The sequence below is a fragment of the Acomys minous genome (assembly GCF_964271855.1).
Source record: "Acomys minous genome assembly, chromosome: 10".
In the NCBI taxonomy this organism is placed as follows: Eukaryota; Metazoa; Chordata; class Mammalia; order Rodentia; family Muridae; genus Acomys; species Acomys minous.
Genome location: NC_140491.1, coordinates 73,249,673 through 73,272,046, shown reverse-complemented (window position 1 = coordinate 73,272,046; position 22,374 = coordinate 73,249,673). Strand labels below are relative to the sequence as shown.

The window sequence follows — 22,374 nt, the reverse complement described above, 5'->3', positions numbered from 1 at the left end:
CGTGTATGTGAGAGTGCCCAGGGAGGCCAGAAGAGGCCATCAGATCCCCTGGAGCTGGGGTTACAGCTAGTTCTGAGCACCTGGTGTCGGGACTGGGAACCAAATTTTGACAAGAGCAGCAAGAACCCTCCCGACTACTCCCCCCCCAGCCTCCCCAACCCCACCCCCCACCCCCGTAGCCCAGGCTGTTCTAAAACCCGCTAGGTATCCAAGGCTGCTATTGAGTTGCTGTGTTCCTGACTCCGTTCCATCCATGCTAGGATCTTAAGTACATGCTATTGTAAGATTCCAGGCGGCTTGGAAATAGCTATCGCGTTGTTAGGTGAGCAACGCGAGATAAACTGGGAAGGACAGGTTAAAAATTCTCTCTGCCCTCTGAATTTACTGTCCCTACCTCACTCTACTTAGAATTTACTGCCCCTACCCCATCCCATTTAGAATTTACTGCCCCTACCTCACCCTACTTAGAATTTACTGCCCTTACCTCACCCTACTTAGAATTTACTGCCTCAGTCCCCTATTGTTAGCCTGTCACTCGTTAACTAACCTTTGCAGCTAAGTTCCACTTCTGTATATGGTATATTAATGCCTGACTTTTGCAGGCGGGGTCTTCCATCTCCTGGGAGCTTGGTGGACCCTGGTGCCTCGGCTCAATAAAATTCCTTGGCTTTTGCATCAACTCTGGACTGCGTCTCTCAATTGGGCTTCCAAGGATAGACTCAGACAACCTGAGTCTAGCATTATCTGGACTGGCTTCTCTTCCTTTTTCTTTCTCCTCCTCCTCTTCTCTGCTTCCTGGCCATGGCATAAGTGACATTCTTTTAGGACATAAAGTACTGCCAGGTCTCCAAAGCAAGAGGCCATCAACTCTGTATTGACATTCCAAAAAGCATGAACAAAACCATTTGTCTTTATGAGCGGAATATCCCCATTACTGTTTCCGGGGCAGAAAGTTAACACTTGCCAAATGGGATGTTAGCGGCCCGAGGAGAGACAGTTTGCCTGCTGGCTTCACCTCTGAATCCCAGGCTAAGCTGGGCCCTGCCCTGCACCTTGTAGGCTTCTCAAGATTGTGGTTTGGTTGATGGAATGGGCTTAGGGAAGGAAGGAGCCTTCCCGACTTCTCGCCCTCCCCACCTTTGCTATGAGGTGCATCTTTCCTTAAGCCTCAGTTTTTCTGCCAAAGAAAAAGAAAGCTCTTTGCTGGTGTGCTTTTTCACTTTTGTTTACTTCAGCATGTGACAGCTGAGCAGCCACAGTAGGCAGGGGTGAGTGGGCAAGTGGTGTGATGGTGTGACCACTGCAAACTGCCGGTCGTGTGTTCAGAACGGGCCGGATTTAAGATGGGTGAGCACCTCCGGTTCACTGATGTTTGGTTTTAAATTGGGTTTTGGGGCATTGCATGTTCGTAGCTTTGCATCGTTGCAAAGGTTTTGCGGCTCATTCATTCGGTAACACGCCGCTCTAGGGGGCCCACAAACCACAGCTTAAGAAGCCATGTGCTCTATAGAACACCATGAGACAGGCTCCACATCTGGCTTACCAGGAAATGGTTACAGTGTTATCTAGAGTTAATCAAGGCTTGTGCTGGCAAAAGGTCAAGTAACAGGCTGCTTCAAACAACCCTGGTTGAGGCTGTCCTTCCAGGAGCCGGGCTACAGTCGATGCCGCGGAGCCCTCAAGGAGGCTGATGTGACAGAAGGGAGTCTGGCTGGTTAACAGGTCTTTGGTTTTCAGGTACAGGAACGGCAGAAAAAAATGCCTGCAGTATAGCGGAAAGCAGTGCCCCCAGGAAGAAACAGGTCCTTCGCCCCCTGCGTCCACACAGCGAGGCACCGATCCACAACTGAGTGACCTCACAGATGGAGCAGGGGTGTACTGATTCTCAGGTCTGACCATTTTCCTCTTTCTTCAGCTGGGCTGCTATTGCAGACTGAATTCAAAATGGCTTCCCTCTGGTGTCGATAGTCTAGGCCCAGCTTTCTGCACTGCGCTCAGAGGGAGCCGACCCTCTGAACAGTGCTGAGCGTGCCTTCCTTGGAGCCCGCTGAAAACGTGAGGCTCTTTCCTTTGTTGCTAGGGAAGACGTGTTAGGGTCAGGTGAAGGGGACTAACCTGGGTGCCTGGCCCCAGAATGTATGTATGTATGTATGTATGTATGTATGTATGTATGTATGCATGCATGCATGGATGGACACAGAACCTGCTGGGACCCAGTGGTGTGTCACCAGGAGTCAGAACACAGCACCACTCCTCATTTGCATACCACTTTACACATCCCTTAGCACAGTGCTGCCTCCGCCCATCCCCAGTAGTATTCAGGGGACTGGTATTTTGGTCATATACAGTAAAATGACTCAAGGCCACGCACTGAGAGGCACTGCCCTGGGAGAGTCTTCACCTTCATTTTCTCATCCATTGGTGGAACAGGTACAGCTATGCCTGACTTCCGGCGGGGCTGCGCTGCGGCAAACCCTCATAGTGATTTGAAAAGAAGTATCATAAATTGAAAATTCGTGGAGTGCACCTAGCTGGAGGAACACACCTGGCTTAGTGTCATACATGTAGTATGTGTAGGGGCTTGGCTTTTTGATTCAAGATTATGGTCCAGCCACTGCCCAGTGTCATGATAGAGTATTTTATATTATTAACCTAGAAATGATCCAAATCTGAAATGAAAACTGTGGTTTCTAATGGCACATCTCCCCTCAGAAAGTCCAGAAGCTTCTGGAATGGAGGCTCCCCATTCTGCAAGGGAGATGCAGGGGTCAGCACAACTGCAGACTCCTTTTGAAAAGCAGAGAGACAGCGTGGCTGATCCTAACCTCCCTTGCCCTAGAGGTGTGACATGGCCCCTTCCAGACAGAGGCTGCTGGCTGGTGTCCATTCTGCTGGGAGTGGTTTGGGGCAGAGCTGTAGGAATGGAAACACATCTGGAAGCAGCACTTCAGCAGCTTGAAGTCACTCTGCCTTCCAGAGCAAGCTTCTAGAAGCTTCCACGGCAGCTGTCTCCCATGCCCAGTGACCAGTCCCATGATCCTTCTGCTTTGGGGCAGTGTCTAGGAAGAATTCCTGCCTCTCTTCCCATCTAGTTTCCTTTTCCTGCCAGGCTGGGCTTGACGCTCAGCTTTGCTTTCTGAGAGCGATGGCCCCCTGGGACATGGTCTCCACTGCCTGAGCTCTGCTCACCCCATTTGGACATGGGCAAGCTGGGAGAGGGAGGTGGTCCAGGAGCCAGGTTACTACTCTATAGCTCATGTTTACCAGTACTTATTCTTCACTGAAGATACCGTGTGGGGCGGGGCCTCAGAGGGCGGGGCCTCTGAGGTCACAGGAGCCAGATAGCTCACTGTGCTGAGCCCCTCACCGCATCTGCTTTGGTCATCGTTGCACCAGTGGCTTTTGATCTGTTCTGTGCTACTAGCTTCCTATGAGTGGGTGAAGTGGGGTGGCCAGGGCGCCCCGAAGAGGAAGACAGTGGCCTGAGGCCTTGCTTTAGCAGAAACTCTTTCCTCCCTTTCAGGCAGCATAAATGTCACAGGGCCAGCCACAGGCTGCTTGCCTGCTGCTCAATGTCACCTTTCCGGTTTGCTGTTGGGACCCAAGTGGAACTTTGGGTGACAGGTGAGTGGTTGGGTAGAGCCTCCTTACCAAACTTGTACCAGTTGGAGGTGGATAGAGCCTAAAACAGTCTAAACCTTCCTTTCATAGATAGGTAAACTGAGGCAGGTCAAAAGCACGTGAGAACTGCCCTGGCTCACAGCTTGCCAGAGGTCATGAATTATGAATATGATGTGAGATTATACAAATGTCAGAGGGGTCCTCTTCTCCACATCCCATAGCTGAGGAGCTGAGGTGGGCACAGGGCTCCGTCGGGGCATGGAGGAGAACAAATTATTTTCAGACCAGCACACAGCAAACACTGGAAGCCTTCTCTGCTCACTGATGGCCGAGGAGCAGTTTCTCTCTTACACTGGAAACGAACGTCAAGCAAACAGTCCCTTACAGGTGTCCAAACAGTAGCCAGAGCCCTAAAGGAGAAGAGGGTGCTATAAGAGGGAGTAACCCAGCAAGTAAGTCCAGGCAGGGATTGGCTGGGGACCTGAGGGCCAAGGGGGAGGCGACTGGGGACAAGATAGCTGTCTCTTACCACCTGCTGCACTTTCAGATAAGAAATCAGGCCCCACTGGAGCCTTTGGTGCTCACCTGCTTCCCTCACTTTGACTTCAGGAAGAGGCGGGATGTAGTCACGTATCTAAAGGGCAGCTGCTGGAAGGGCTGCGGTACCAAAAACTGCCGCTCCAAGTCCTAAAGCAAGGCGAGGGAGGTAGAGCCGACATAGAATACATGCAAGGCAGTGTCTTACACTAGCACGCGCGTGCGCGCACACACACACACCCCGAAAATCCCTGAGGCCAGCTGTCTCTTAACTGTGACCTTGAATGGGTCCTTGAGCCTCCAGGAATTGGCTGACCAGTCAGAGGCCTCCAAGAAGGTTGCTGGCAAGTCAACACATGAGCTGGATCCGGGAAGGGCCTGCAGGCCTCTCTCCTTGAGCCAAGGCTCAGGAGCGTGTATGCGGTTCTCACGTCAGGCCCTTGTTTTACTGTCTTCCTATAACCTTGACACCCATTGCTGACTCCCATTTTGGCGGCCCTCCCTCCCCCTGGTCACCAGCGAAGAGTATGTTTCAAAGGAATATCCCAAGATTTAGTCCCCACAGTGGAGCAGGCTGGAGGCGGGGAGGCTGCTCTGGATCTGGGGTCCCACCCCACACAGAAGCAGAAGGGACAGAAAGTTACCAACAGAGTGGTATTCCAAGCTGCAGAGGCTTATGTCCTGCAGGGGCAGGGGACAAGTAGTCCCCATTGGTACCCGGTCGCTGTATCTCCTCTTTTCTCTTGGGTTGAGCTTTCCCAACCAGACTGGTTCTGAGGAGGCTCATTAGAAGATTTATTTTGTTTCCATTTTTACTTGAAATTTACTTAAATACAGGCAAGACCCGGAGGGCTTAGAAAGGAAGACCGTGTTCCCTGCGGCAGGCAGTGTGGCCTGCACTTCACTTGGCGTCCTTACACTCGGCTCCTTTTGTACAGGAAAATACGAGTTACATTGTTGCAAAGTCAACAGTGTTGTTGTTGTTGTTATTATTTTTTTTTAATCTTTTGAGTGTCAGAGAACTGCCTACCTTACTTAAGCACATTTTGGTCGGGTTATAAAAGTCATAGATTCTCATCGTAGACCATGCAAATGCAGAGAGGCACTGGCCATCCTTCCGCAGGTGAGACGCCCTCCTCCTTCTGTGGCCCCCTGCCTTCTCCCCTCATCCTCTTCCGTTCAGTTTCTTTTGCTTCCAGGCTTCCCTGTCTTGTTACAATGTTAGCATTTTAGGCTAAGACCTGAGGCATTTGTCCAATCTCCGCATCTCCCACAGGGCCAGACTCACAACACAGTAGATACTTTGATTGTAACTGGATCCAGTACATGTCCAGTATTTGGAGAACAGAAAAGCCCAGATAGGCAGGTGTGGGAGGTCACGTGGTCCCCTAGGTACAGAGGGTCTTGGGACTCAGCTGTCAGCACTGATTTTCTAACAAGTCCAGCAGCTATCTGATGAGATTGGCGGGGTGAGAGTGGGGGGGGGGGGGCGGTGCACATGGTCACAGCCAAGGGTTCTCCAATATTCACAGAGTGCTGCTGGCCTGAGATTCCGCATTTCTGTTTGGGCACCTGCAGTTTATATAAGTTCAGTATAAAGCACATGGGGCAGTTAGCATTTTGAGTGCCACCAGGGCTAAGCCAGCACTCGGATGCTAAAACATAAGCCTCCCTGTCTGCAAGGATGCATACTTCAAGATGGGCTCTGCCAGGATTGTGTAGCGAAGTGACTGCTGTAAGCCATCCCCTTAGCCCATGATTGAATTAGCAACTGGTGCTCGCTGGATACTGAAATTGAGGCTTTTATTGGAGAAATATGGAACGTGTTAATTGTGATGAGTGTTACAAATGGAATATGTCGCTGAAGTTCAAGGTCGGCCCCACTGTGCAAGGGCTGGTGTAAGAGGCCCTGCTCTTTACAAGTTGTTTTCAAGCCCGGCATGGTGGCACACGCCTTTGATCCTAGCACTCAGAAGGCAGAGGTGAGTTTGAGGTCAGCCGAGTCTATGTAGTGGGTTCCAGGCTAGCCAGGGCTACAGAGTGAGACCTGTCTCAAATAAGTAAGTAAGTAAGTAAGTAAGTAAGTAAATAAATAAAATAAAGGTAAAGGTGGTGGTGGCACATGCCTGTAATCCCAGCACTCGGGAGGCAGAGGCAGGTGGATCTCTGAATTGAGGCCAGCCTGGTGTACAAAGTGAGTCCAAGACAGCTAAGGCTACACAGAGAGACCCTGTCTTGAACTGAACTGTGTATCCTAGTCTTTTTACTTGTAAACTCTAGGTGTAATTGTTATACTGCTCTATGGTGGGGAAAACATTTATTTTTCACTCTGTGTGTGTGTGTGTGTGTGTGTGTGTGTGTGTGTGCGCGCGCGCGCGCGGACATGTACACAAATGCAGGCACCATGGTATGCATGCACGTAGGGGTCAGAGGACAACTTGCTGGCGTCAGTTCTCCCTCCACTGTATGGGTCCAGGCATAGAGCTCAGGTCGGCAGGCTTGGCAGCGAGCGCTCTCACCCACCGCGCCGCCCCACTGGCCCCACTCTCCACTATTGTGTAGGGATGACCAAAGAGTCATTTACCCTGGGGCAGACAGGGACACCCCGATTCTATGAGTGGAAAGAGGACAGACTCCTTCATGTGCCTTGGGCTCCTTTGGTGTCTGAGAAAGCTGGCGGGCCTCTTCTGACATCGCTTTGTCATAAATATAAAGTTTTATTTCTATAAACTTATATTTATTAGTATCAGTTTAAAGCAGGCGAAGAGAAGAGCTGAGGCCTACTGAAGCCTCAGTATGAGATGAAAGAATTGATTCTTGACGGTGCCTCTCAGCATGGTAGAACTGAGCCGGTCCCATCTGGAAAATGGGCTGATCTCAGTACTTACCTCGTTGAAAATCAATAGGAGTGAAGTGAGAGTCGGGTGCCCAGGACCCCTGCCTGGCGGAATCCGAGTCTTACAGTGATGAACATTTGCAATGGCTGCTGTTACCGGAATCATCAAAATGAATGTGATTGTATGAGCTACAGATCCTTGGCCTTAAGATGGTTACCACCTGAAATGAGGGAGGAGACGGATAGGCCTGGTAGTCGCTGAGGGAAGAAATAACAGATGCTTGAAGAGACGCCCAGCCAAAGGGAAGTTCGGAGACAGGGAAGTTTCCTCTTGGCCGAAAGAGAACCGTGTAGGGGTAATTGAAGCCGCCGTGCTGACCAGGCCCAGCTGGTTCTGCAGAGAGGCAGAGCGGAAGTACGGACCATCCTTCTACAGGCTGAGACTCTTCCCTCCTTCTGTGGTCCCATATCTTCTCACTTCACCTTTTTTAAATTTTTGTTTTATTTTAAAGATTTATTTATTGTTATGTATACAGCGCTCTGCCTGCATGTACACCTGCAGGCCAGAAGAGGGCATCAGATCTCATTATAGATGGTTGTGAGCCACCATGTGGTTGCTGGGATTTGAACTCAGGACCTCTGAAAGAGCAGTCAGTGCCCTTAACCTCTGAGCCATCTCTCCAGCCCTCATTTCTCCTCCTCCTCTTCTTCTGCCTCCTTCTCTTCTTCTTCCTCTTCCTCCTCCTCCTCCTCCTCCTCCTCCTCCTCTTCTTCTTCTTCTTCTTTTTCTTCTTTTGTTTTGTTTTTGTTTCTCAAGACAGGGTTTCTCTGTGTAGCCTTGACTAGCTTGGACTCGCTTTGTAGACCAGGCTGGCCTTGAACTCACATCGATCCGCCCGCCTCTGCTTCCCAAGTGCTGGGATTAAAGGTGTATGCCACCACCGCCTGGCCACCTCACCTTCTTGAGGGTGCCTCTCGGCATGGTAGACGTGAGCTGGGTACCCACCTGTAAAATGGGCTGAGACCCCTTATCTTCCACCTCATCGAAAACAAATAGTGGAATGAAGTGAGAGTCACATGCCCGGGCGCCTTTGGTTCTGACTTTGACCCTGATGGAGGAAATCCAGCTCTGAACTTGATTCCCGCTCTGTACGATGGGGCTAATAGAATGTGCCTCACGGGGGCTTTAGGTGACCTGACCCTCCCTCAGTCGGCAATCATCCTGGGTCAGCTGGGGGCTCATTCAAGGAGCCAGGCGAATCTTGAATCTGTTCCCTGACACAAAGAAAGCAAGCCCTGGCCGGTTCGTGTGCTATACGACCTTAGCCAAGCAACTCCTTTAGATACCTAGTTAAACAACAGTAAAAACTATCGTTTGTCCCAAGCTTGCTGACAACAGCCTCCCACCCCACCCCCACCCCCCACCCCGGCACCCCTGGTCCAAAGCCTGTGGGCTTACTCTGAAGGCTGAGAAACCGGAAACCACAACCAGAGAAGATAACCCCAACACTGCTTCTCAGCAGAGAAAGAGAATTTATCCGAGGGCTGTCTGCTGATGGCTCTAGAGGAACAGAAGCCTGAAGCCGGGAGGGAGGCGTGGATAGAAGGAGGTGACCGTGCAGGGGCAACGGTACCCGCTAAGAGGGGCCTATAGGGAAGTCGGAAGCACGGAGATGGAGCTGGTTTCTATATGGTCCTGTAGGTCCCGCTCTGCTGTGGTTGGTGAATGGAACACCTCTTTGGGTTTCTTGCTGTGTGTCTGAGGTGTTTCTTGCGTGGGCTGACTGGTCTCTCAGTGCAGCGCCTCACTGCCTCATCCACGTCTCATGGAGGGTGAAGCTCATCTTGGCAGTGGCCTGTGTTTTCATCAGAGAGCCCAGAACAGGTGTGTGTGTGTGTGTGTCTCGCGCACGTGCGCATGAGCAGTCTGGCTATTGCTGGAGTGTTTTCACACGCAGTTGAGCTTGTTTAGGAAGACAACAGCAGACAACAGTCTCCAGCCCCTTCCTTGATCTCTGTGGTTTCCTGCGCTGTCTCATGGGGCAGCTTGGGTCTCAGCCAACTTCAGCAGCAGCTTCTTCTTCTTCTTCTTCTTCTTCTTCTTCTTCTTCTTCTTCTTCTTCTTTCTTTCTTTCTTTCTTTCTTTTTTCTTTTTTGAGACAGGGTTTCTCTGTGTAGCCTTGGCTGTCCTGGACTCACTTTGTAGACCAGGCTGGCCTCGAACTCACAGTGATCCGCCTGCCTCTGTCTCCTGAGTGTGTGCGCCATCACGCCCAGCTCAGCCAGCTTCTTTAAATCATGCTTGTGCCATTTCCTTTCCTGGTGCCTCAGTTTCCTCACCTGTAAAGTGGTGTAGCTCAGAATATTGGGGCCATGCTTAAGCAGGGAAGAAATCCAGAGGGGAGGCCTTCAAGTTAGCCTCAAAATTCTCTAGAAATCTATCGGGTTTGAAAGTGGAGCTTCTACTGTGGACATCTCAGGACACTCCCCCAAGCAAGGAAGTGGTTGGCTTCGTGGTCCATCTTCCCACTGAACTCCGATGTCCGCAGGATCCACGTGCTGTGCCACTGGAGGCCCACACAATGCCTGGCACCCACCACATGCTGATCTTTACCTCACAAATGAGTAAGCAGATGAACACCCAGCTTCCTCTGGTTTGGACCAGTGGCTTACAGGGTGGGTTTTTTTTTTTCATTTTTAAAAAAATTATATTTCTTTTTTTACATGTATATTTATGTTATTACACATAAATAAACTACATACAGTAGGAAGAACCACTAAGCAATCAGGAATTATATGTATGTACATTCACAGTATTTTGATGATTGGTATTTGGCAAACTTGAAGAAAACATCTTTCCTATCTTGGTGCATCTAAAATTCTGAATGTTACTCAATATCTGTCATATCTCATCTCTATCAACTTAAAATATCCATCTAGAACTAAAAACATCTTAACTCCTATACAACTAAGCTTAATTGTAAGACTAAACTATCTGGTCTTCAACTCCATCAGAGACCTGAGAAAGAATAAAACTTAATTACTTAAGTGAACTGGAAGTGCAGGTCAGCAGCTTCCAAAATGAAAAAACGGCAGAGATAGTCACTCAAAACTCTCTATAACATTGGAGCATCAGCTTCAGCCTTCTGGCCCAGTGTATCTGACAGACATATTTGTGAAGCAGGAACTATTGAGGATTTGCTTACCCTGTCCTGGCAGAGTTTGGCCGTCAGCTCTGCCTGCATCCCAGCTTGCCCATTTTTAGGCAGAATTCTGTCTTTGGCAGAAATGAGGACATTTTGCCCAGTGGCCTGTTTGCACATTTGACGCTATCTCCATAAGGAGGTTTTCTGATATTCATCATCTTCTTTGAGGTAGACTGGGTGTTGCCAGGAGATTACCTGTCTTGTTGTCAAAGAGTCTTTAAAATAATAATAATAATAATAAACACATCTTTAAATACCATATTCTGTATGTCTCTGAGGCTTTTGAAGACCTCGAGTGTTTGTTTGTTTGTTTGTTTTTGTTTTTAAAGTACTATTTGCTAGACAAGTGCTTTACCACTGAGCTCTAACACTAGGCTTCTTGCAGATTAAATATATTTGTGTGGGGTGGTGGTGGTGATGGTGGTGGTGGTGCTGTGTGTCTGTGTGCCTGTGTGTATGTATGTATGTGTGTGTAAGTGTGTGTGTGTGTGTGTGTGTGTGTGTGTGTGTGTGTGTGTGTGTGTGTGTATGCAGTAGGGGAGAACCTGTGGGGGCTAACTTTCTTCTTCTACCACTGTAAACTCAGGCATGGTGGCAAGTGCCCTAACCAACTAAGCCATTTTGCTACTTCCGTTTGCAGACTTCTTATGAGATATTGGGCAGTAAGAAAGAGCTCTTGGCTTTGCCTGAACCTGGCATCCATTCCCACCAAGTCACTTGGGACAAGCCACCGGAGTCCTTGACCTTTCCTGCTAAGGGTACCAAGGCCCCGCCTCCAAGGCTGCTGTCAAGGCTGGGGTAGGAAAGATGATTTAGAAGGGTTCTGGGAATTGCTCAGTCCATGCCATGGCTGGGTTAGCTGGTTTTAGGCCACGGGTACACGGTGGCTCTGGACAAACAGCAAATGGTGCCAGAGCCTGTGGAGAGAGCTCTGGAATACTCATCTATACGCACTGAAAAACTGTTATTTATTGGGAACTTGTTAATACAGGCCTTTGGCCAAGTACTTTATGGGTGCCATCTCTTTATGACTCTGAGAGAGAGAGAGGCTTTGCTATTCTCATTTTACAGGTCGCAGAAACCAAGTCTTTAAAAGCTCAACTCACCTGAAGCCATTCATTCAGTCAACACCCAAGGCTCGCCCGTAGATTTAGGTTCATGACCTATAGGGAGGTGGAGCCAGTTTGTTCCTAGGACAGTCAGTAAGACTAGTAGCTGTTTCCTAAGTGCATTCTAGATTCCACGAACTTTACCGGTGTGTTTGTTGCTCTTCTTGATAATTCAAAGGCTAAATAATATTTTAAAAATGATGTCTTGCTCAAATTGTTTTCCTTAGCTGGTGTGACTATAGACTTGGGCCACAGAGCTTGGCTAAAGCACCCCCTCCCCCTCCCCCTCTGTAGTGCCAGGGAGCCAACTCAAGACCTCACCCTTGCCAGGCAAATAAACATCTCAGCACACTCCCCCTGTTTAATAGGTGAGTAAGCTGAGACTCAAGGAAGTTGATGTCCAGAGAGGGTCATAGGGCAAGAAATGTTGTGGTACTTGAACAAGAGCTGTCTCATTCCAAGGACAGACAGAAAAAAACACTTCCCCGGTGGCCTTGAACTAGCTATTTTGTTTATCTGATTGGGAGTTTTGGGTTTTTTTGTTTTTGTTTTTGTTTTAATTTTCTGCTATAACCTCTTCTATTAGACATGACTTCCTGAAAGCATTTTTATGCTTGCGTTAATTTGTTATAAGAAATTGAACAAAATAGAATAGGAGGAAAACAAAAACAAAAACAAAAACAAAATCCTAGATGGAACAATCTTAGAATTTTCCAGTAAATTCTTAGATTTGAATACACGTTTGTTTGTCTCCCCCTTTCAGGCATCAAATCAGGCAAGTTCCAGAAGTCACAAGAACAGCCAAGGTGCAAGGAGGAATGAGGGAGGAGGGCACTTGCTCGGTTAGCGCTCCTCACTTTTGATCCTGCTGGACTCAGATCGTCAGAGTCTATTCCCAGAAACACAATTGACAGAGTACAGAGTCAATGCAAAAGCAAAGGAATTTTATTGAGCTGATGCACCGGGGTCCACCAAGTTCCGAGGAGATGGAAGACCCCATTCTGCAAGAGTCAGGGATTAATATACCATATACAGATGCGGAACTTAGTGACAAAGGTTAGTTAGTTAACGTGTGATAGGCTAACAATAGGTGACCTTTTAGGTGAATGGGGGTCTGAGTAGGATGAGATGGGGCAGTAAATTCTGGGGGCCAGGGATGAGATGGAGGCTAGTGGAGAATTTTTAACTTGTTCTTCTCAGTTCACTGTTACATTGTTTGCCCTTGTTATCGGCCTGCAATTCTTGCTTTGCTCAGCTGACAAAGCTATTGCTACTAAGGCTAAGTCCAAGCCACCTGGAATCTTCCATTGCTTAGCTAACAATGTTACTGTTATGATGGCTGAGCTCAGGCCACCTGGAATCTTACACTCCCCCTCTTCCTTGTAACTATCCCAATCTTGAAATAGTCTGATTACAGTTCATGCTCCGCTAGGGTGGCCCCCTTATCTAAGCAAGCATATTGTTGTCTTAGCATCATTATTTGGACAGTATTTATTCTCTCCCGGGATGAAAGTCAGCAAGACTACATGGGCCAAAGGTTAGAAGGATCATGAGGATGAGGAGGGGACCTAGGAGGGTGGAAATTAGGGCGGTGAGCCAGGGAGATGAATTGTACCAAGACTCAAACCACCCTAGACTGGCTTCTCATTCTTGTTTGCGTTTGGCTAGGCCCTCTCGGACCTTGGCCATAGAGTCCTTTATGACTCCAGAATGGTTAGCATAAAAGCAACATTTCCTCTTTAAGGGCTGCACAGAGACCCCCTTGTTGTAAGAAAAGTAAATCTAGCCCCCTCCTGTTCTGTAACACCACTTCAGATAGGGAGGACAGGGGGTCTTCTAGGTGGGATATAGATTGTTTGAGGTGTTTTATGTCCTTATCTATAGCCACCCTCAGGTCCTGGTAATTATGGCTTTGGATCACCAAGGCAGATGCCCCTGTTTTAGCTGCAAGTACTCCCAGTCCCAACAATGTGGATACTGTTAGTCAGGTTATGAGTTCCCATGGGAGTCCAGGGTTTTTTACATCCCAGATATCTAGGAGGGACTCGTACATGCTGTAGTTGATACGGGGCACTAACTGAACCAACATGCGGAAATTTTTATTTAGGGCTTTTGAGTAGACACAGGGAGTAACTCCTGATGAGCAGGCCTACCATGTATTCTCCAGAGCCACGTAGTACACCCTTGGGTCTGGCCCAGACTTTTTTATAGTGTAGAAATACATAGTCCTGTAAACTCACCCACCGGTGATTTTGTCAATGCACTGACCCTGTGTTGTGACAGATTGGAGAGATACCTGGGCATCTTGTATCTGATGCCACCTGCACCATTGGGGATCAGTGACATTGGCTTGAAGGGAGGAGTTTATGGCAGAGGCTTTATAGTATGGAGGGTGTACGGGGTGGAGACAGAGCCAACAAGACTCAGTCAGCTTCGGTCTGGACTCATTGAGGACTGAGAAAGTTTTAGAAACTAGCTGTAGTAGGGGGTCCGGGTTGGACGAAGGAGAACCCAGGGTAAATTGGAACAATGGATCTTTAGTTGATAGCCTTGGTATGGGGGTAGTTGGAGGTGATGGTTTGGGGGCCAAGATGGGATCCTACTGTGTACGGTTTTTCTGAGCATAGTAAATTTTATGATGAATAATAAGCCATCATCACCACGTTCTTTATAGAGATGCAGGCGCCATGTATGTCCCTTGGCCCAAGATTTATCTAATTTGCCCAGGGGTGGGGGGTGAATCTTATTAAAAGGGGGTGACACCAGCCCCAGCAATTATGTTGGAGCTGTTGATCTACATGGGAAGGCACAGTATAGTTAGCTTGTACCGTGATTAAATCCCATGAGGAAGATGGCTTCTAGTAAGTGTTTCCAGTAGTTTCACAACCCCATGCCTGACCACAGTAATGAGAGGACCCTCCGCATTTAGCTGCCTGTGACTTTTTTTTTTGGTGATTTCTAGGGTAGACAAAAGTAAGGGTTTGGAGGCGTTTTCTTCCGAAGGTGGTAGCACATCCAAAATAGCCAGCGTCCAGCCTAAGCTTTCTGTACCCTTTCCTGTCGGTGATAATCAGTGAGGCTGGCTGGGAGGGGTATAAGTGTAGGATGTCAAGGACTGAGCCTGCTGCGAGCTTGCAGAAGTCAGGGTAAAGGTCTGGCCACCAGGAGAAAGGGGGGTGATCTTCCGCTATGGACCATACAGTATCTCCTGATCTGGACGGGATAGACCAGGTCAGTTGCATAGGCACATGGGGCGAAGGCTGGGAATTTCTTCAAATAGTACATACAGTCAGGAGTAAGATCAGAGTTCTCATGGTGGGACGACGGCTGTCCTCTTGAGCTTGATTTTTAGGGGGTTGTCAGTCTTTTGAAGGTTCTACGCTGGCTCAATTGGATCCAGAGCTACTTTCGGGGCTGCCTTGACACATGGGAAGTGTGGATCCAGGCAGCGATTCCATCTACCTTGACAGCAATGGGGGCCGTCAATAGGACAGTATGAGGTCTTTTCCACCGTCGTTCTAGGGAAGTGGCTTGGTGGCTTGTGAGGGACGTCAGGTGTCCCTGGGGCATAAAGAACAGACAATTGAGATCATATTTCACTGTGTATACTTTGTAGGGCTAACAGGCAGGCCATGATATCAGAAGGAAGATCCTTGGATAGGTTAAAGTCAGGGCCCGTTGCCACTAGGGGAGAAGGGCCCTCATAGATTATTTCGAAAGAGGTTAGTCCCAGCTTGTAGGGGGAGTGTCTTACACGGAAAAGGCCATAGGAAGGAGCATCACCCAGTCTGCGCCAGTCTTTAAGGTCGATTTGGTTAAGATCTCTTTTATTGTTCTGTTAATTCTAATTACCTGTCCTGAGGTGTAGGGGTGGTACACACCATGTCTGAGCTCTGGGGGTGGTACGCACCATGCCTGCGCTCTGGGGGTGGTACGCACCATGTCTGAGCTCTGGGGGTGGTACACACCATGTCTGAGCTCTGGGGGTGGTACACACCATGTCTGAGCTCTGGGGGTGGTACACACCATGTCTGAGCTCTGGGGGTGGTACACACCATGCCTGAGCTCTGGGGGTGGTAGCACCATGTCTGAGCTCTGGGGGTGGTACGCACCATGTCTGAGCTCTGGGGGTGGTACGCACCATGTCTGAGCTCTGGGGGTGGTACGCACCATGTCTGAGCTCTGGGGGTGGTACGCACCATGTCTGAGCTCTGGGGGTGGTACACACCATGCCTGAGCTCTGGGGGTGGTAGCACCATGTCTGAGCTCTGGGGGTGGTACACACCATGCCTGAGCTCTGGGGGTGGTACGCACCATGTCTGAGCTCTGGGGGTGGTAGCACCATGTCTGAGCTCTGGGGGTGGTACGCACCATGTCTGAGCTCTGGGGGTGGTACGCACCATGTCTGAGCTCTGGGGGTGGTACGCACCATGTAAATCCCAATTGGCCCCCAGTACAGAAACCAGTCCCTGACTTACCTGCGAGACAAAGGCAGGTCCGTTATCTGACACTATTACCTTGGGTGGTCTGAATCGGAGGAGGGTTTCTGCCAGGATCTTCTTGGCTACCACGTTGGCAGTTTCCTGCTTCATAGGACAGGCCTCTACTCATCCGGGAAAAGTGTCTATAAAGACTAGCACATATCTGTAGCCGTACTTTCCTGGCCTCAGTAGACTCCTGGCCTGTTGCCCCTGAATCTCTTTCCCTGTTGGCTGTGTCATTCTCAACTGTTGACCAGATGGCAGTACTTACAGGCTTGTACTATCTCTTTGACTATTTCCCACAGCCTTAGAACAAACATGGAAGAGGCCTTTACAGCCTGTATTAACTTGTCTTGGCCTCAGTGAGTCCAGCGGTGCATCTAAGAGATCCAGTCCATAGCCTGTTCCTGGGGAAGAATGACTTTTTTTTTAAATAACTTTTCATTGTCTTTTTAAAATAAGTAGTAATTAGAGTATTATCCTTTAATTAGGTCCTCATCTTCTTTGGAGTTGAATATGTGGGGCCATCCTTTTGTTCAGTTATTTAGAAGCTGGTAGGTGGCCGACCCGACATTAGAAGATAGAGGCAGCCTGACTTTGGCAATCAGAGCATTTAAACTGACCACATGTTGTTGGGCCATCTCTTTTGCAGACTGGTCTGCCCGGTTATCCCCGCGGGCCACCAGATTGCTGCCTTTCTGGTGGCCCAGGAAATGGATGACACTCGTTGTTTTGGGCAGGTGTAAAGCCTGCAGGAGGTCCAGGATTTTTTGTTTATTTTTAATCTCTTTTTTTTTTGTCTGAGGTCAGGGGTCCACATTGTTGATAAATGGCCCCATGAACATGCACGGTAGCAAAAGCATATCTGCTGTCTCTGTAAATATTTATCTTTTTTGTCCTTTCCCAGCTGGAAGGCCTCGGTTAAGGCGATGAGTTCGGCTCTTTGAGCCGACGACATTCCTGGCTGGAGCCCTTTAGCCCAGATAACACTGTTGTCGTCTACTACTGCTGCTTTGGTCTGTAAGAAGCTACTTCCATCAGTGTACCAAGTTACCTCGGTGTCTGGTAGCGGGGTGTCCAATACGTCCTTTCTCCATCCGTGAACTTCAGCCAGGATCTATAGACAGTCATGATCTGTTATCTCGATGTCAGGGTCTGGTAGCAAAGTGGCTGGGTTGAGGACTGAGGGCGAGGAGAAAGATACCTGGTCAGGATTTAACAACAACATCTGGTACTGAGTCATTCTGACATTAGTGAGCCATCTGTCTGGAGATTGGTGGATTACATTCTCAAGGGCATGGGGGGTAGTGACCATTAGTCATTGGCCCAAGGTTAGCTTGTCAGCATCTTTGGCAAGTTGGGCCATTTGCAGCTATAAACCTCAAACAAGGAGGCCACCTTGATGCCACTGGATCTAGCTTTTTGGACAGGTAGGCCACTGGCCGTTTCCAAGGGCCCAATTGTTGTGTGAGGACTCCCTTTACAATCCCATTATTCTCAGCCACGTATAAATGGAAGGGCTTAGTTAAGTCAGGCAGTCCCAATGCTGGGGCACTCAACAGAGCTTGTTTGAGTGCTACAAAGGCACCCTGTTCAGTCTCAGTCCAGTGAAAAGGCTGGCTACCCTTAGTTAAAGGATAAAGGGGGGCAGCCATCTCAGCGAAGTCCGGTATCCATAGGCGGCAGAAGCCATCTGTTCCCAGGAACTCCCTCAACTGTTTAGGTGTTGTTAGGCTTGGCAGGTTTAAAATGGTCTGTTTTTTGGCTTTTGACAACCATCTCTGCCTAGCCTTCAGAAGATACCTCAGGTATTTTACCACTCATTGACAGATTTGTGCCTTCTTGGCGGATGCCCGGTAGCCTCCATTTCAACCCTGCCCCCAGAATTAACTGCCCTTACCTCACCCTGCTTAGAATTTGCTACCTCAGACCCCCATTCACCTAATGTTAGCCTATCACTAACCATTGTCACTAAGCTCTGCTTGTGTATATGGCATACTAATCCCTGACTCTTGCAGAATGGGATCTTCCATCTCCTCGGAGTTTGGTGGACCCCGGCGCACCGGCTCAATAAAATTCCTTTGCTTTTGCATTGACTCTGAACTCTGACTCTGAATTGGGCTTCCAGGGATAGACTCCAACGATCTGAGTCTAGCATTTGCAGGTCCCACTGGGATCTGAAGCCCCTTGAGGACCAGAGTCGGTCGAGGAATAAGGAATAACAGGTACCACCACGGCTTATCTGGTCTCTTGTCTGTGTTGTTCTGTCGCTTTCCTCTTTCCTCTGAATCTGGATGACGGAGTTCGGAGCTCCTCCCCGAATCCAGGGTAACGCTCACTGTGGAGGGGAAACCTGTCTCCTTCCTGGTAGACACTGGGGCCCAACATTCAGTTCTTCTGACAGTGGAAGGTAAAATGTCAAATAAAAAGTCTTGGGTCCAGGGAGCCATTAGAACCAAACAATACTCATGGACTACCCGGAGAACGGTGGACCTTGGAATGGGACAGGTATCCCACTCATTCATGGTAATTCCAGATTGCCCCTACCAGCTATTGGGGAGGGATCTCCTCAATAAGATGGGGGCTCAAATCCATTTCCTTTCAGGGGGACCCCAAATCCGAGGACCCACTGATGATCCAATCCATGTGCTAGCTCTCAGATTAGATGATAAATACAAACTCTTTGAATCCCCTGGTAAAAGCCAGGGTGGCCAAGACATGGACTATTGGACTTACACCTTTCCCCAAGCCTGGGCCCAAACCGCAGGAATGGGAGAGTCCACCCAACAAACCCCAGTGATGGTGGAATTAAAAACTACTGCCCAGCAAGTTGCTGTTAGACAATACCCAATGTAAAAAAGCGACAGAACAACACATACAAGAGACCAGATAAGCCGCGGTGACCTTTTAGGTGAATGGGGGTCTGAGGTAGCAAATTCTAAGTAGGGTGAGGTGGGGCAGTAAATTCTGGGTGCAGGGTTGAAATGGAGGCTAGTGGAGAATTTTTAACTTGTTTTTCTCAGTTTGCTGTTACTTTGTTTGCCCTTGTTACTGGCCTGCAATTCTTAACTTGCTTTGCTCAGCTAACAACTCCACTCTAATGATGGCTAAGTCCAAGCCACCTGGAATGTTACATTGCTTAGCTAATGTTACTGCTGAGTTCAGGCCACCTGGACTCGTACAAGCCAAGATCTCACTGTGTAGACCAGGATGGCCTCAAACTCAGTGATCTGATGGTCTGTGCCTCTCTAAACTGGGATTAAAGGTGTGTGCCATCATGCCTGGCTGATGATGGAAAATTGTGACTACCAGCTTGATGAGACTTAAAATCACTATGGAAATGTACCTGTGATTATATCTAGGAGGGGAATGTTCCCAGAAAGGTTGAACTGGGCAGGGAAAGAGCTACCCTAACTGTGGGCTTGTGACTTGGACTGAACACAGAGGAGAAAGTAGGGGCTGGGTGGCTCAGTGACTAAGAGTACATACTGCTCTAACAGAGAACATGGCTTTAGTTTCCAGGACCCATGTTGGCTGACCCACAAACAGCTTGTAACTCCAGCTCCACAGGGACCTGCCACCTCTGCCCTCTGGCAATATCTGCGTGTGCTTGCACACACACACACAGAGTTAAAAACAATAAAAACATGGGGCTGGAGAGATGGCTCAGAGGTTAAAAGCACTGTCTGCTTTTCCAGAGGTCCTGAGTTCAATTCCCAGCAACCACATGGTGGCTCACAACCATCTATAATGTAATCAGATGTCCTCCTCTGCCTGCAGATGTACATGCAGGCAGAGCACTGTATACATAATAAATAAAAAATATATTAAAAAAACAATAAAAACAAATCTCCCTTTAAAAAAAAAAAAAGAGGAGAAATCTAGCTGAGCACTGGCATTCCTATCTGCGGTTGTGACCAGCCACAGTAAAGAGTTGGAGACATCTGTACAGTACGGCTGTGAGCCTGTTTCTGGGGCGGGTCCCACAGCTACCCACCCAGACCACCTAACTTCCCTGTCCTGTTCCTGTTCTGCTCCTGTCCCCTTGCCCCAGCTCCAGCCACAGCCACCAGCTTTTTATTTAACAAAGGCCACACTCCTTTCTCATACAAAAAAAGCTGATAGCATATTGGGAGAGGTTCCATGGCTTACCCACTCTGACCCAGTCAGCAGCAGGACCACGCCCCCTCGTCCCTTTCTTAGTGGTCCCTTTTGCCCAGATTGAGGGCTAGAAGACCTCCCCTACCTCAGCTTGCTTTTAACATGATAATCTCAGATAATCATCATCTTGGGCAGGTGGGGAAGCGACAAACATTTCCGTATAGGGAGTGGGTATTATGGGCTATAGAGTGACAATGCTATATATATCCTTCCAGCAATTAACAATTGAGAATACAAGGACACAACTTCGTAACCAGTTGACGCAATATGTGTGTGTGTGGGGGGGGGTAGGTCACCCCAGTTTCTCCCCCTCTTTGTCTAAGAAATGGCTTTATCGTTAACATCAGTAAACTATATACAATAAGAAGAATTATGAGGACTGTCAGGGTAAGAATTATATACAATGTCCAGTCCGATTGTGGTTGGCTACTTTGGAGAAAGGGCTCCACACAATGAAAAGTCCTGTTGAGTAATACTTAGACAACCAAAGGAAATTTACGATCTTCAGCTCGTGGCTCTGACAGTATCATCAGAGACCCATTGATGAATATTAAAGCTCTGAATTTTTGAAGTTTCAATACAGCAGTAGCATAGTCAGGGAAAAGGAATCTAAAGCATTTTTTTCCATTCCTTTTAATACCTTAAACCACTTTCTTATCACTAGCTAAGTTTTCATGCCCTCCAACTTTCATGTAGCAACCCTAAAACACCATCCTAGAGCCTAAAAGACCTTCTTAGATCCTCACAACTTACACTTCTGTAGCCTCAGACTTTATGTACACTGCTAACAAGGTAGACTGTGTCTAGACCTAGGAGTAGCGGCTCTAGGAGAGTGAGGCCCATGGCCTGCTTTTTATACATAGAGAGAACTGAGAAGGCAGCTTAAGCCTTGGTTTCTGCTCTTAAGCTCATAATTCTGTTATTGGTCTAATCTTCAAAACCATCAGAGATCTGAGAAGGATAAATTGCACCTGAGTAAACAGGAAATGCAGAGCAAGCAACTTCTGAATCTATTAAACATGACACAGACTTACCAGGTATCTGGACAGCCACCCTGGGTTCCTCTGTGTTTGGTGGAGACATCAGTCTTTGGCCACCATGCCCAGAAGATCTGACAGACTTCCCTGTGGAGAAGGACCTTAGGGGGGACTGCCCTGTCTTGTCTCGGCACAGTGGGGCAATTGACTCCCCAGTGTCCTGCCTGCCCACAGTTGGACAGTGTGCTGTCAGCAGTTGAGATAAAGGCAGCTTATTGCCCAGTGGCTAGCTTTGCCACATTTAAAGCACACTCCAGGTGGAGGGGCTTCTGTGCCCATCATCTTCTTTGGAGATCGGCGTGCTCCCAGGAGCCAATGTGCCTGTCTATCACAAACAGCTTTTTTTTTTATTAAAACATTTTAAATGTCATATTCTGCAGATCTCTGAAGTGTTTGAGGACCACTATATATCTGAATAGATGAAAAGGTGACTGATGGTCGGGCAGTGGTGGAGCATGCCTTTAATCCCAGGGGTTAGGGTTAGGGTTAGGGTTAGGGTTAGGGTTAGGGTTAGGGTTAGGGTTTGGGGGGGTACTCAGGGAGGCAGAGGCAGGTGGATTGCTGTGAGTTCAAGGCCAGCCTGGTCTACAAAGTGAGTCCAAGACAGCCAAGGCTACATAGAGAAGCCCTGTATCGAAACAAACAAACAAACAAAAAAGTGACTGACTATCAACTTGCATTTCTTAATTATCCTTAACAGTTTACAATAGTAGCTTTTATAAGACTAGGACTTTAGGCTTAACCTTTAAAAATTACAATTTTGAATAGAGGCTCTTCTGTTATAAAAACAAAATTTTTAATCATAAATGCAGTTCATAACCGGGCATGGTGATGCACACCTTTAGTCCCAGCAGTCATGGAGGCTGAGGCAGGTGGATCTCTGAGTTCAAAGCCAGCCTAGTCTACAAAGAGAGTTCCAGAACAGCCATGACCATTACACAGAGAAACTCTATCTTAAAAAACCAAAAATTATAAACAAACAAACAAACAAACAAATAAATGTCCATAGAGAGACTGGCAACTTACTGACTTTTTTATAGTGTTCCATCTTGGCCACTATGACAATTTATCCAAACAGATAATGCTTAAAAGATAAAGAAGTTAGGTAAACATTACTGTGAACCTGAGTAGACATTAGGAATTTATAAATCTTGATTAAAGACAAAGAATATAGATTAATAACCTTGCTTTTCTAACATGTTACTTATCTAAATTTTCTACCTGCTTGGTATTGAGCAATTAGCAAAGATGTAAGTAGTTAGATATACATTTTAAATTAGCTTTTGTTAATCTGAGTTGATCTTCATAACCTTAAAATTTCATATGTAGCATATTCTAAACCAGAGTTGAATCACATATACAGTGTATTGTAACAAATATACCCTT

General features: G+C 48.0%; 1 protein-coding gene across 11 annotated transcripts in view; it reads left to right on the top strand.

Annotated features, from left to right (window-relative positions):
* Window positions 1-22,374, top strand: part of GGTA1 (glycoprotein alpha-galactosyltransferase 1 (inactive)) — an 84,451-nt gene that overhangs the window by 22,140 nt on the left and 39,937 nt on the right. The window contains exon 1 of one of the 11 annotated variants that reach the window (XM_084798146.1): window positions 17,842-18,015. The exons of the other annotated variants lie outside the window; for them this stretch is intronic. The gene's annotated coding sequence lies outside the window, so the exon portion shown is untranslated. Of the gene's footprint in view, window positions 1-17,841; window positions 18,016-22,374 lie in introns of those variants that run through there. 11 annotated transcript variants of the gene reach the window in all.